Below are 15,237 nucleotides of genomic sequence, written 5' to 3' on the forward strand. Positions count from 1 at the left end.
TCCAGAACCAAACCACTCGATTGACCCTGTCCCCACCACACTCTCAGACAGTGCATTCCCGATCCTAACCACTCGATTGACCCTATCTCAACCACACTCTCAGACAGTGCATTACAAACCCTAACCACTCGATTGAACTTGTCTCCACTACACTCTCAGTGTATTTCAGATCCTAACCACTCGATTGACCCTGTCTCCACCACACTCTCAGACAGTGCATTCCAGAACCTAACCACTCGATTCACCCTGTCTCCACCACACTCTCAGACAGTGCATTCCAGACCCTAACCACTCGATTGACCCTGTCTCCCCGACAATCTCAGACAGTGCATTCCAGATCCTAACCACTCGATTGACCCTGTCTCCAACACACTCTCAGTGCATTCCAGATCCTAACCATTCGATTGACCCTGTCTCTGCTACACTCTCAGACAGTGCATTCCAGACCCTAACCACTCGATTGACCATGTCTCCACCACACTCTCAGACAGTGCCTTCCGGAACCTAACCACTCGATTGACCCTGTCTCCAACACAATAGCAGACAGTGCATCTCAGACCCTAACCACTCGATTGACCCTGTCTCCCCCATACTCTCAGACAGTGCATTCCAGATCCTAACCACTCGATTGACCCTGCCTACAACACACTCTCAGACAGTGCATTCCAGACCCTAACCACTCGATTGACCCTGTCTCCACCACACTCTCAGACAGTGCATGCCAGACCCTAACCACTCGATTGACCCTGTCTCCACCACACTCTCAGACAGTGCATTCCAGATCCTAATAACTCGATTGATCCTGTCTCCACCACAGTCTCAGACAGTGCATTCCAGATCCTAATAACTCGATTGACCCTGTCTCCACCACACTCTCAGAACGTGCATTCCAGATCCTAATAACTCGATTGATCCTGTCTACACCACACTCTCAGACAATGCATTCCAGATACTAACCACTCGATTGACCCAGTCTCCACCACACTCTCAGACAATGCATTCCAGATCCTAACCACTCGATTGACCCTGTCTCCAGAACACTCTCAGACAATGCATTCCAGATCCTAACCACTCGATTGACCCTGGTCCACCACACTCTCAGACAGTGCATTCCAGAACCTAACCACTCGATTGACCCTGTCTCCACCACACTCTCAGACAGTGCATTCCAGATCCTAACCACTCGATTGACACTGTCTCCAACACACTCTCAGACAGTGCATTCCAGACCCTAACCAGTTGATTGACCATGTCTCCACCACAATCTCAGACAGTGCATTCCAGAACCGAACCACTCGATTGACCCTGTCTCCACCACACTCTCAGACAGTGCATTCCAGATCCTAACCACTCGATTGACCCTGTCTCCACCACAATCTCAGTCAGTTCATTCCAGATCCTAACCACTCGATTGACCATGTCTCCAACACACTCTCAGTTCATTCCAGATCCTAACCATTCGATTGACCCTTTCTCTGCTACACTCACAGACAGTGCATTCCAGACCCTAACCACTCGATTGACCATGTCTCCACCATTCTCTCAGTGAGTGCATTCCACATCCTAATCACTCGATTGACCTGTCTCCACCACACTCTCAGACAGTGCATTCCAGATCTTAACCACTCGATTGACCCTGTCTCCAACACATTCTCAGACAGTGCATTCCAGAACCAAACCAGTCGATTGACCCTGTCCCCACCACACTCTCAGACAGTGCATTCCAGATCCTAACCACTCGATTGACCCTATCTCCACCACACTCTCAGACAGTGCATTACAAACCCTAACCACTCGATTGAACTTGTCTCCACTACACTCTCAGTGTATTTCAGATCCTAACCACTCAATTGACCCTGTCGCCAGAACACTGTCAGACAGTGCATTCCAGACCCTAACCACTCGATTGACCTGTCTCCACCACACTCTCAGACAGTGCATTCCAGAACCAATACCACTCGATTGACCCTGTGCCCACAACACTCTCAGACAGTGCATTCCAGATCCTAACAACTCGATTGACCCTGTCTCCACCACACTCTCAGTGCATTCCAGAACCTAACCACTCGATTGACCCTGTCTCCACCACACTCTCAGACAGTGCATTCCAGATCCTAACCACTCGATTGACCTTGTCTCCATCACACTCTCAGTTAGATCGTTCCAGATCCTCACCACTCGATTGACCCTGTCTCCAACACACTCTCAGACAGTGCATTCCAGACCCTAACCACTCGATTGACCCTGTCTCCACCACACTCACAGACAGTGCATTCCGGATCCTAACCACTCAATTGACCCTGTCTCCCCCACACTCTCAGACAATGCATTCCAGATCCTAACCACTCGATTGACCATGTCTCCACCACACTCTCAGACAGTGCATTCCATAACCTAACGACTCGATTGACACTGTCTCCACCACACTTTCAGACAGTGCATTTCAGACCCTAACCACTCGATTGACCCTGTCTCCCCCACACTCTCAGACAGTGCATTACAAACCCTAACCACTCGATTGAACTTGTCTCCACTACACTCTCAGTGTATTTCAGATCCTAACCACTCGATTGACCCTGTCGCTAGCACACTGTCAGACAGTGCATTCCAGACCCTAACCACTCGATTGACCTTGTCTCCCACACACTCTCAGACAGTGCATTCCAGAACTTAACCACTCGATTGACCCGGTCTCCACCACACTCTCAGACAGTGCATTCCAGATCCTAACCACTCAATTGACCCTGTCTACCCCACACTCTCAGACAGTGCATTCCAGAACCAAACCACTCGATTGACCATATCCCCACCACTCTCTCAGACAGTGCATTACAGACCCTAACAACTCGATTGACCCTGTCTCCACCACACTCTCAGACAGTGCATTCCAGAACCTAACCACTTGATTCACCCTGTCTCCACCACACTCTCAGACAGTGCATTCCAGACGCTAACCACTCGATTGACCCTGTCTCCCCCACAATCTCAGACAGTGCATTCCAGATCCTAACCACTCGATTGACCTGTCTCCAAAACACTCTCAGTGCATTCCAGATCCTAACCATTCGATTGACCCTGTCTCTGCTACACTCTCAGACAGTGCATTCCAGACGCTAACCACTCGATTGACTATGTCTCCACCACACTCTCAGACAGTGCCTTCCAGAACCTAACCATTCGATTGACCCTGTCTCCACCACAATAGCAGACAGTGCATTTCAGACCCTAACCACTCGATTGACCCTGTCTCCCCCATACTCTCAGACAGTGCATTCCAGATCCTAACCACTCGATTGACCCTGTCTACAACACACTCTCAAACAGTGCATTCCAGACCCTAACCACTCGAATGACCCTGTCTCCACCACACTCTCAGACAGTGAATGCCAGACCCTAACCACTCGATTGACCCTGTCTCCACCACACTCTCAGACAGTGCATTCCAGATCCTAATAACTCGATTGATCCTGTCTCCACCACAATCTCAGACAGTGCATTCCAGATCCTAATAACTCGATTGACCCTGTCTCCACCACACTCTCAGAAAGTGCATTCCAGATCCTAATAACTCGATTGATCCTGTCTCCTCCACAGTCTCAGACAATGCATTCCAGATACTAACCACTCGATTGACCCAGTCTCCACCACACTCTCAGACAATGCATTCCAGATCCTATCCACTCGATTGACCCTGTCTCCAGAACACTCTCAGACAATGCATTCCAGATCCGAACCACTCAATTGACCCTGTCTACCCCACACTCTCAGACAGTGCATTCCAGAACCTAACCACTCGATTGACCATATCTCCAACACACTCTCAGACAGTGCATTCCAGACCCTAACCACTCGTTTGACCCTGTCTCCACCACACTCTCAGACAGTGCATTCCAGAACCTAACCACTCGATTCACCCTGTCTCCACCACAATCTCAGACAGTGCATTCCAGACCCTAACCACTCGATTGACCCTGTCTCCCCCACAATCTCAGACAGTGCATTCCAGATCCAAACCACTCGATTGACCCTGTCTCCACCACACTCTCAGACAGTGCATTCCAGATCCTAACCACTCGATTGACCCTGTCTCAACCACACTCTCAGTGAGTGCATTCCAGATCCTAACCACTCGATTGACCTGTCTCCACCACACTCTCAGACAGTGCATTCCAGATCTTAACCACTCGATTGACCCTGTCTCCAACACATTCTCAGACAGTGCATTCCAGAACCAAGCCACTCGATTGACCCTGTCCCCACCACACTCTCAGACAGTGCATTCCAGATCCTAACAACTCGATTGACCCTGTCTCCACCACACTCTCAGTGCATTCCAGAACCTAACCACTCGATTGACCCTGTCTCCACACACTCTCAGATAGTGTATTCCAGATCCTTACCAATCGATTGACCCTATCTCCACCACACTCTCTGACAGTGCATTACAGACCCTACCCACTCGATTGACCTTGTCTCCACCACACTCTCAGTGTATTTCAGATCCTAACCACTCGATTGACCCTGTCTACAACAAACTCTCAGACAGTGCATTCCAGATCCTAACCACTCGATTGACCTTGTCTCCCCCACACTCTCAGAGAGTGGATTCCAGATCCTAACCACTCGATTGACCTTGTCTCCATCACACTCTCAGTTAGATCATTCCAGATCCTAACCACTCGATTGACCCTGTCTCCAACACACTCTCAGACAGTGCATTCCAGACCCTAACCACTCGATTGACCCTGTCTCCACCACACTCTCAGACAGTGCATTCCAGATCCTAACCACTCGATTGACCCTGTCTCCACCACACTCTCAGACAGTGCATTTCAGACCCTAATCTCTCGATTGACCCTGTCTCCACCACACTCTCAGACAGTGCATTCCGGATCCTAACCACTCAATTGACCCTGTCTCCCCCACACTCTCAGACAATGCATTCCAGATCCTAACCACTCGATTGACCCTGTCTCCACCACACTCTCAGACAGTGCATTCCAGACACTAACCACTCGATTGACCCTGTCTCCAACACACTCTCAGACAGTGCATTCCAGACCCTAACCACTCGATTGACCCTGTCTCCACCACACTCTCAGACAGTGCATTCCAGATCCTAACCACTCGATTGACCTTGTCTCCACCACACTCTCAGTGTATTTCAGATCCTAACCACTCGATTGACCCTGTCTACAACAAACTCTCAGACAGTGCATTCCAGATCCTAACCACTCGATTGACCTTGTCTCCCCCACACTCTCAGAGAGTGGATTCCAGATCCTAACCACTCGATTGACCCTGTCTCCACCACACTCTCAGACAGTGCATTCCAGACACTAACCACTCGATTGACCCTGTCTCCACCACAATCTCAGACAATGCATTCCAGATCCTAACCACTCAATTGACCCAGTCTCCACCACACTCTCAGACAGTGCATTCCATAACCAAACGACCCGATTGACACTGTCTCCACCACACTCTCAGACAGTGCATTTCAGACCCTAACCACTCGATTGACCCTGTCTCCCCCACACTCTCAGACAGTGCATTCCAGATCCTAACCACTCGATTGACCCTGTCTCCACCAAAATATCAGAAAGTGCATTCCAGACCCTAACCACTCGATTGACCCTGTCTCCACCACACTCTCTGTCAGTTCATTCCAGATCCTAACCACTCGATTGACCCTGTCTCCAACACACTCTCAGTGCATTCCAGATCCTAACCATTCGATTGACCCTGTCTCTGCTACACTCACAGACAGTGCATTCCAGACCCTAACCACTCGATTGACCCTGTCTCCACCACACTCTCAGACAGTGCCTTCCAGAACCTAACCACTCGATTGACCCTTTCTCCACCACAATAGCAGGCAGTGCATTTCAGACCCTAACCACTCGATTGACCCTGTCTCCACCACAATCTCAGAATGTGCGTTCCAGACCCTAACCACTCGATTGACCCTGTCTCCCTCATATTCTCAGACAGTGCATTCCAGATCCTAACCACTCGATTGACCCTGTCTACAACACACTCTCAGACAGTGCATTCCAGACCCTAACCACTCGATTGACCCTGTCTCCACCACACTCTCAGACAGTGCATTCCAGACCCTAACCACTAGATTGACCCTGTCTCCACCACACTCTCAGACAGTGCATTCCAGATCCTAATAACTCGATTGATCCTGTCTCCACCACAGTCTCAGACAGTGCATTCCAGATCCTAATAACTCGATTGATCCTGTCTCCACCACACTCTCAGACAATGCATTCCGGATCCGAACCACTCGATTGACCCTGTCTCCACCACACTCTCAGAAAATGCATTCCAGATCCTATCCACTCGATTGACCCTGTCTACAGAACACTCTCAGACAATGCATTCCAGATCCTAACCACTCGATTGACCCTGTTCCCACCACACTCTCAGACAGTGCATTCCAGAACCTAACCACTCGATTGACCCTGTCTCCACCACACTCTCAGACAGTGCATTCCAGATCCTAACCACTCGATTGACACTGTCTCCAACACACTCTCAGACAGTGCATTCCAGACCCTAACCAGTTGATTGACCATGTCTCCACCACAATCTCAGACAGTGCATTCCAGAACCGAACCACTCGATTGACCCTGTCTCCAACACACTCTCAGTCAGTTCATTCCAGATCCTAACCACTCGATTGACACTGTCTCCACCACAATCTCAGTCAGTTCATTCCAGATCCTAACCACTCGATTGACCCTGTCTCCAACACACTCTCAGTGAATTCCAGATCCTAACCATTCGATTGACCCTGTCTCAACCACACTCTCAGTGAGTGCATTCCAGATCTTAACCACTCGATTGACCCTGTCTCCAACACATTCTCAGACAGTGCATTCCAGAACCAAACCACTCGATTGACCCTGTCCCCACCACACTCTCAGACAGTGCATTACAGATCCTAACAACTCGATTGACCCTGTCTCCACCACACTCTCAGTGCATTCCAGAACCTAACCACTCGATTGACCCTGTCTCCACACACTCTCAGATAGTGTATTCCAGATCCTAACCAATCGATTGACCCTATCTCCACCACACTCTCAGACAGTGCATTACAGACCCTAACCACTCGATTGACCTTGTCTCCACCACACTCTCAGTGTATATCAGATCATAACCACTCGATTGACCCTGTCTACAACAAACTCTCAGACAGTGCATTCCAGATCCTAACCACTCGATTGACCTTGTCTCCCCCACACTCTCAGAGAGTGGATTCCGGATCCTAACCACTCGATTGACCTGTCTCCACCACACTCTCAGAGAGTGGATTCCAGATCCTAACCACTCGATTGACCTTGTCTCCATCACACTCTCAGTTAGATCGTTCCAGATCCTCACCACTCGATTGACCCTGTCTCCACCACACTCTCAGACAGTGCATTCCAGACCCTAACGACTCGATTGACCCTGTCTCCACCACACTCTCAGACAGTGCATTCCTAAATCCTAACCACTCAATTGACCCTGTCTCCACCACACTCTCAGACAGTGCATTCCTAAATCCTAACCACTCGATTGACCCTGTCTCCACCACACTCTCAGACAGTGCATTTCAGACCCTAATCTCTCGATTGACCCTATCTCCACCACACTCTCAGACAGTGCATTCCAGATCCTAACCACTCGATTGACCCTGTCTCCACCACACTCTCAGACAGTGCATTCCGGATCCTAACCACTCAATTGACCCTGTCTCCCCCACACTCTCAGACAATGCATTCCAGATCCAAACCACTCGATTGACCCTGTCTCCACCACACTCTCAGACAGTGCATTCCATAACCTAACGACTCGATTGACACTGTCTCCACCACACTCTCAGACAGTGCATTTCAGACCCTAACCACTCGATTGACCCTGTCTCCCCCACACTCTCAGACAGTGCATTCCAGATCCTAAACACTCGATTGACCCTATCTCCACCACACTCTCAGACAGTGCATTACAAACCCTAACCACTCGATTGAACTTGTCTCCTCTACACTCTCAGTGTATTTCAGATCCTAACCACTCGATTGACCCTGTCGCCAGCACACTGTCAGACAGTGCATTCCAGACCCTAACCACTCGATTGACCTTGTCTCCCCCACACTCTCAGACAGTGCATTCCAGAACTTAACCACTCGATTGACCCGGTCTCCACCACACTCTCAGACAGTGCATTCCAGATCCTAACCACTCAATTGACCCTGTCTACCCCACACTCTCAGACAGTGCATTCCAGAACCTAACGACTCGATTGACCATATCTCCACCACTCTCTCAGACAGTGCATTACAGACCCTAACCACTCGATTGACCCTGTCTCCACCACACTCTCAGACAGTGCATTCCAGAACCTAACCACTCGATTCACCCTGTCTCCACCACACTCTCAGACAGTGCATTCCAGACCCTAACCACTCGATTGACCCTGTCTCCCCCACAATCTCAGACAGTGCATTCCAGATCCTAACCACTCGATTGACCCTGTCTCCAAGACACTCTCAGTGCATGCCAGATCCTAACCATTCGATTGACCCTGTCTCTGCTACACTCTCAGACAGTGCATTCCAGACCCTAACCACTCGATTGACTATGTCTCCACCACACTCTCAGACAGTGCCTTCCAGAACCTAACCATTCGATTGACCCTGTCTCCACCACAATAGCAGACAGTGCATTTCAGACCCTAACCACTCGATTGACCCTGTCTCCCCCATACTCTCAGACAGTGCATTCCAGATCCTAACCACTCGATTGACCCTGTCTACAACACACTCTCAGACAGTGCATTCCAGACCCTAACCACTCGATTGACCCTGTCTCCACCACACTCTCAGACAGTGCATTCCAGATCCTAATAACTCGATTGACCCTGTCTCCACCACACTCTCAGAAAGTGCATTCCAGATCCTAATAACTCGATTGATCCTGTCTCCTCCACACTCTCAGACAATGCATTCCAGATACTAACCACTCGATTGACCCAGTCTCCACCACACTCTCAGACAATGCATTCCAGATCCTATCCACTCGATTGACCCTGTCTCCAGAACACTCTCAGACAATGCATTCCAGATCCTAACCAGTCGATTGACCCTGGCTCACCACACTCTCAGACAGTGCATTCCAGAACCAAACCACTCGATTGACCCTGTCTCCGCCACACTCTCAGACAGTGCATTCCAGATCCTAACCACTCGATTGACACTGTCTCCAACACACTCTCAGACAGTGCATTCCAGACCCTAACCAGTTGATTGACCATGTCTCCACCACAATCCCAGACAGTGCATTCCAGAACCAAACCACTCGATTGACCCTGTCTCCGCCACACTCTCAGTCAGTTCATTCCAGATCCTAACCACTCGATTGACCCTGTCTCCACCACAATCTCAGTCAGTTCATTCCAGATCCTAACCACTCGATTGACCATGTCTCCAACACACTCTCAGTTCATTCCAGATCCTAACCATTCGATTGACCCTGTCTCTGTTACACTCACAGACAGTGCATTCCGGACCCTAACCACTCGATTGACCATGTCTCCACCATTCTCTCAGTGAGTGCATTCCACATCCTAATCACTCGATTGACCTGTCTCAACCACACTCTCAGACAGTGCATTCCAGATCTTAACCACTCGATTGACCCTGTCTCCAACACATTCTCAGACAGTGCATTCCAGAACCAAACCACTCGATTGACCCTGTCCCCACCACACTCTCAGACAGTGCATTCCAGATCCTAACCACTCGATTGACCCTATCTCCACCACACTCTCAGACAGTGCATTACATACCCTAACCACTCGATTGAACTTGTCTCCACTACACTCTCAGTGTATTTCAGATCCTAACCACTCGATTGACCCTGTCGCCAGCACACTGTCAGACAGTGCATTCCAGACCCTAACCACTCGATTGACCTTGTCTCCCCCACACTCTCAGTGAGTGAATTCCAGAACTTAACCACTCGATTGACCCGGTCTCCACCACACTCTCAGACAGTGCATTCCAGATCCTAACCACTCAATTGACCCTGTCTACCCCACACTCTCAGACAGTGCATTCCAGAACCTAACCACTCGATTGACCATATCTCCAGCACACTCTCAGACAGTGCATTCCAGATCCTAACCACTCGATTGACCCTGTCTCAACCACACTCTCAGTGAGTGCATTCCAGATCCTAACCACTCGATTGACCTGTCTCCACCACACTCTCAGACAGTGCATTCCAGATGTTAACCACTCGATTGACCCTGTCTCCAACACATTCTCAGACAGTGCATTCCAGAACCAAACCACTCGATTGACCCTGCCCCCACCACACTCTCAGACAGTGAATTCCAGATCCTAACAACTCGATTGACCCTGTCTCCACCACACTCAGTGCATTCCAGAACCTAACCACTCGATTGACCCTGTCTCCACACACTCTCAGATAGTGTATTCCAGATCCTAACCAATCGATTGACCCTATCTCCACCACACTCTCTGACAGTGCATTACAGACCCTAACCACTCGATTGACCTTGTCTCCACCACACTCTCAGTGTATTTCAGATCCTAACCACTCGATTGACCCTGTCTACAACAAACTCTCAGACAGTGCATTCCAGATCCTAACCACTCGATTGACCTTGTCTCCCCCACACTCTCAGAGAGTGGATTCCAGATCCTAACCACTCGATTGACCTTGTCTCCATCACACTCTCAGTTAGATCATTCCAGATCCAAACCACTCGATTGACCCTGTCTCCAACACACTCTCAGACAGTGCATTCCAGACCCTAACCACTCGATTGACCCTGTCTCCACCACACTGTCAGACAGTGCATTCCAGATCCTAACCACTCGATTGACCCTGTCTCCACCACACTCTCAGACAGTGAATTTCAGACCCTAATCTCTCGATTGACCCTGTCTCCACCACACTCTCAGACAGTGCATTCCAGATCCTAACCACTCGATTGACCCTGTCTCCACCACACTCTCAGACAGTGCATTCCGGATCCTAACCACTCAATTGACCCTGTCTCCCCCACACTCTCAGACAATGCATTCCAGATCCTAACCACTCGAATGACCCTGTCTCCACCACACTCTCAGACAGTGCATTCCAGACACTAACCACTCGTTTGACCCTGTCTCCACCACAATCTCAGACAATGTATTCCAGATCCTAACCACTCAATTGACCCAGTCTCCACCACACTCTCAGACAGTGCATTCCATAACCTAACGACTCGATTGACACTGTCTCCACCACACTCTCAGACAGTGCATTTCAGACCCTAACCACTCGATTGACCCTGTCTCCCCCACACTCTCAGAAAGTGCATTCCAGATCCTAACCACTCGATTGACCCTGTCTCCACCAAAATATCAGAAAGTGCATTCCAGACCCTAACCACTCGATTGACCCTGTCTCCCCCATACTCTCAGGCAGTGCATTCCAGAACCAAACCACTCGATTGACCCTGTCTCCACCACACTCTCTGTCAGTTCATTCCAGATCCTAACCACTCGATTGACCCTGTCTCCAACACACTCTCAGTGCATTCCAGATCCTAACCATTCGATTGACCCTGTCTCTGCTACACTCACAGACAGTGCATTCCAGACCCTAACCACTCGATTGACCATGTCTCCACCATACTCTCAGACAGTGCCTTCCAGAACCTAACCACTCGATTGACCCTGTCTCCACCACAATAGCAGACAGTGCATTTCAGACCCTAACCATTCGATTGACCCTGTCTCCCCCACACTCTCAGACAGTGCATTCCAGATCCTAACCACTCGATTGACCCTGTCTCCACCACAATCTCAGAATGTGCGTTCCAGACCCTAACCACTCGATTGACCCTGTCTCCCTCATATTCTCAGACAGTGCATTCCAGATCCTAACCACTCGATTGACCCTGTCTCCACCACACTCTCAGACAGTGCATTCCAGACCCTAACCACTCGATTGACCCTGTCTCCACCACACTCTCAGACAGTTCATTCCAGACCCTAACCACTCGATTGACCCTGTCTCCACCACACTCTCAGACAGTGCATTCCAGATCCTAATAACTCGATTGATCCTGTCTCCACCACAGTCTCAGACAGTGCATTCCAGATCCTAATAACTCGATTGACCCTGTCTCCACTACACTCTCAGACAGTGCATTCCAGATCCTAACCACTCGATTGACCCTGTCTCCACCACACTCTCAGACAGTGCATTCCAGAACCTAACCACTCGATTGACCCTGTCTCCACCACACTCTCAGACAGTGCATTCCAGATCCTAACCACTCGATTGACACTGTCTCCAACACACTCTCAGACAGTGCATTCCAGACCCTAACCAGTTGATTGAACATGTCTCCACCACAATCTCAGACAGTGCATTCCAGAACCGAACCACTCGATTGACCCTGTCTCCAACACACTCTCATCAGTTCATTCCAGACCCTAACCACTCGATTGACCCTGTCTCCCCCATACTCTCAGACAGTGCATTCCAGATCCTAACCACTCGATTGACCCTGTCTACATCACACTCTCAGACAGTGCATTCCAGACCCTAACAACTCGATTGACCCTGTCTCCACCACACTCTCAGACAGTGCATTCCAGACCCTAACCACTCGATTGACCCTGTCTCCACCACACTCTCAGGCAATGCATTCCAGATCCTAACCACTCGATTGACCCTGTCTCCACCACACCCTCAGACAGTGCATTCCAGATCCTAATAACTCGATTGACCCAATCTCCACCACACTCTCAGAAAGTGCATTCCAGATCCTAATAACTCGATTGATCCTGTCTCCCCCACACTCTCAGACAATGCATTCCAGATCCTAACCACTCGATTGACCCAGTCTCCACCACACTCTCAGACAATGCATTCCAGATCCTAACCACTCGATTGACCCTTACTCCACCACACTCTCAGACAATGCATTCCAGATCCTAACCACTCGACTGACCCTGTCTCCACCACACTCTCAGACAGTGCATTCCAGATCCTAACCACTCGATTGACACTGTCTCCAACACACTCTCAGACAGTGCATTCCAGACCCTAACCAGTTGATTGACCATGTCTCCACCACAAACTCAGACAGTGCATTCCAGAACCTAACCACTCGATTGACCCTGTCTCCACCACACTCTCAGTCAGTTCATTCCAGATCCTAACCACTCGATTGACCCTGTCTCCAACACACTCTCAGTGCATTCCAGAACCTAACCATTCGATTGACACTGTCTCTGCTACACTCACAGACAGTGCATTCCAGACCCTAACCACTCGATTGACCATGTCACCACCATACTCTCAGACAGTGCCTTCCAGAACCTAACCACTCGATTGACCCTGTCTCCACCACAATAGCAGAAGTGCATTTCAGACCCTAACCACTCGATTGACCCTGTCTCCCCCACACTCTCAGACAGTGCATTCCAGATCCTAACCACTCGATTGACCCTGTCTCAACCACAATCTCAGAAAGTGCATTCCAGACTCTAACCACTCGATTGACCCTGTCTGCCCCATACTCTCAGACAGTGCATTCCAGAACCAAACCACTCGATTGACCCTGTCTCCACCACACTCTCAGTCAGTTCATTCCAGATCCTAACCACTCGATTGTCCCTGTCTCCACCACACTCTCAGACAGTGCATTCCAGATCCTAACCACTCGATTGACACTGTCTCCACCACACTCTCAGACAGTGCATTCCAGATCCTAACCACTCGATTGACACTGTCTCCAACACATTCTCAGACAGTGCATTCCAGATCCTAACCACTCGATTGACACTGTCTCCAACACATTCTCAGACAGTGCATTCCAGAACCAAACCACTCGATTGACCTTGTCTCCACCACACTCTCAGACAGTGCATTCCAGATCCTAACAACTCGATTGACCCTATCTCCACCACACTCTCAGACAGTGCATTACAGATCCTAACCACTCGATTGACCCTGTCTCCACCACACTCTCAGACAGTGCATTCCAGATCCTAACCACTCGATTGACCTTGTCTCCACCACACTCTCAGTGTATTTCAGATCCTAACCACTCGATTGACCATGTCTACAACAAACTCTCAGACAGTGCATTCCAGATCCTAACCACTCGATTGACCTTGTCTCCATCACACTCTCAGTCAGTTCATTCCAGATCCTAACCACTCGATTGACCCTGTCTCCACCACACTCTCCGTGAGTGCATTCCAGATCCTAACCACGCGATTGACCCTGTCTCCACCACACTCTCAGACAGTGCATTCCAGATCCTAACCACTCGGTTGACCCTGTCTCCACCACACTCTCAGACAGTTCATTCCAGATCCTAACCACTCGATTGACCCTGTCTCCACCACACTCTCAGACAGTGCATTCCAGATCTTAACCACTCGATCGACCCTTTCTCCTCCACACTCTCAGACAGTTCATTCCAGACCCTAACCACTCGATTGACCCTGTCTCCAACCACACTCTCAGACAGTGCATTAGAGATCCTAACAACTCGATTGACCCTGTCTCCACCGCACTCTCAGGCAGTGCATTCCAGACCCTAACCACTCGATTGACCCTGTCTCCACCACACTCTCAGACAGTGCATTCCAGATCCTAACCACTCGATTGACCCTGTCTCCCCCACACTCTCAGACAATGCATTCAGGATCCTAACCACTCGATTGACCCTGTCTCCCCCACACTCTCAGACAGTGCATTCCAGATCCTAACCACTCGATTGACCCTGTCTCCCCCACACTCTCAGACAGTGCATTCCAGATCCTAACCACTCGATTGACCCTGTCTCCACCACACTCTCAGTGCATTCCAGATTCTAAGCACGCGATTGACCCTGTCTACACCGCACTCTCCGTGACTGCATTCCAGATCCTAACCACTCGATTGACACTGTCTCCACCACTCTCTCAGTTAGTTCATTCCATATCCTACCCACTCGATTGACCCTTTCTCCACCACACTCTCAGTCAGTTCATTCCAGACCCTAACCACTCGATTAACCCTTTCTCCACCACACTCTCAGACAGTGCATTCCAGATCCCAACCACTCGATTGACCCTGTCTCCACCACACTCTCAGTGCATTCCAGATCCTAACCACTCGATTGACCCTGTCTCCACCACACTCTCAGACAGTTCATTCCAG

Source organism: Cetorhinus maximus, chromosome 34 (assembly GCF_964194155.1).
Source record: "Cetorhinus maximus chromosome 34, sCetMax3.hap1.1, whole genome shotgun sequence".
NCBI classification, from domain to species: domain Eukaryota; kingdom Metazoa; phylum Chordata; class Chondrichthyes; order Lamniformes; family Cetorhinidae; genus Cetorhinus; species Cetorhinus maximus.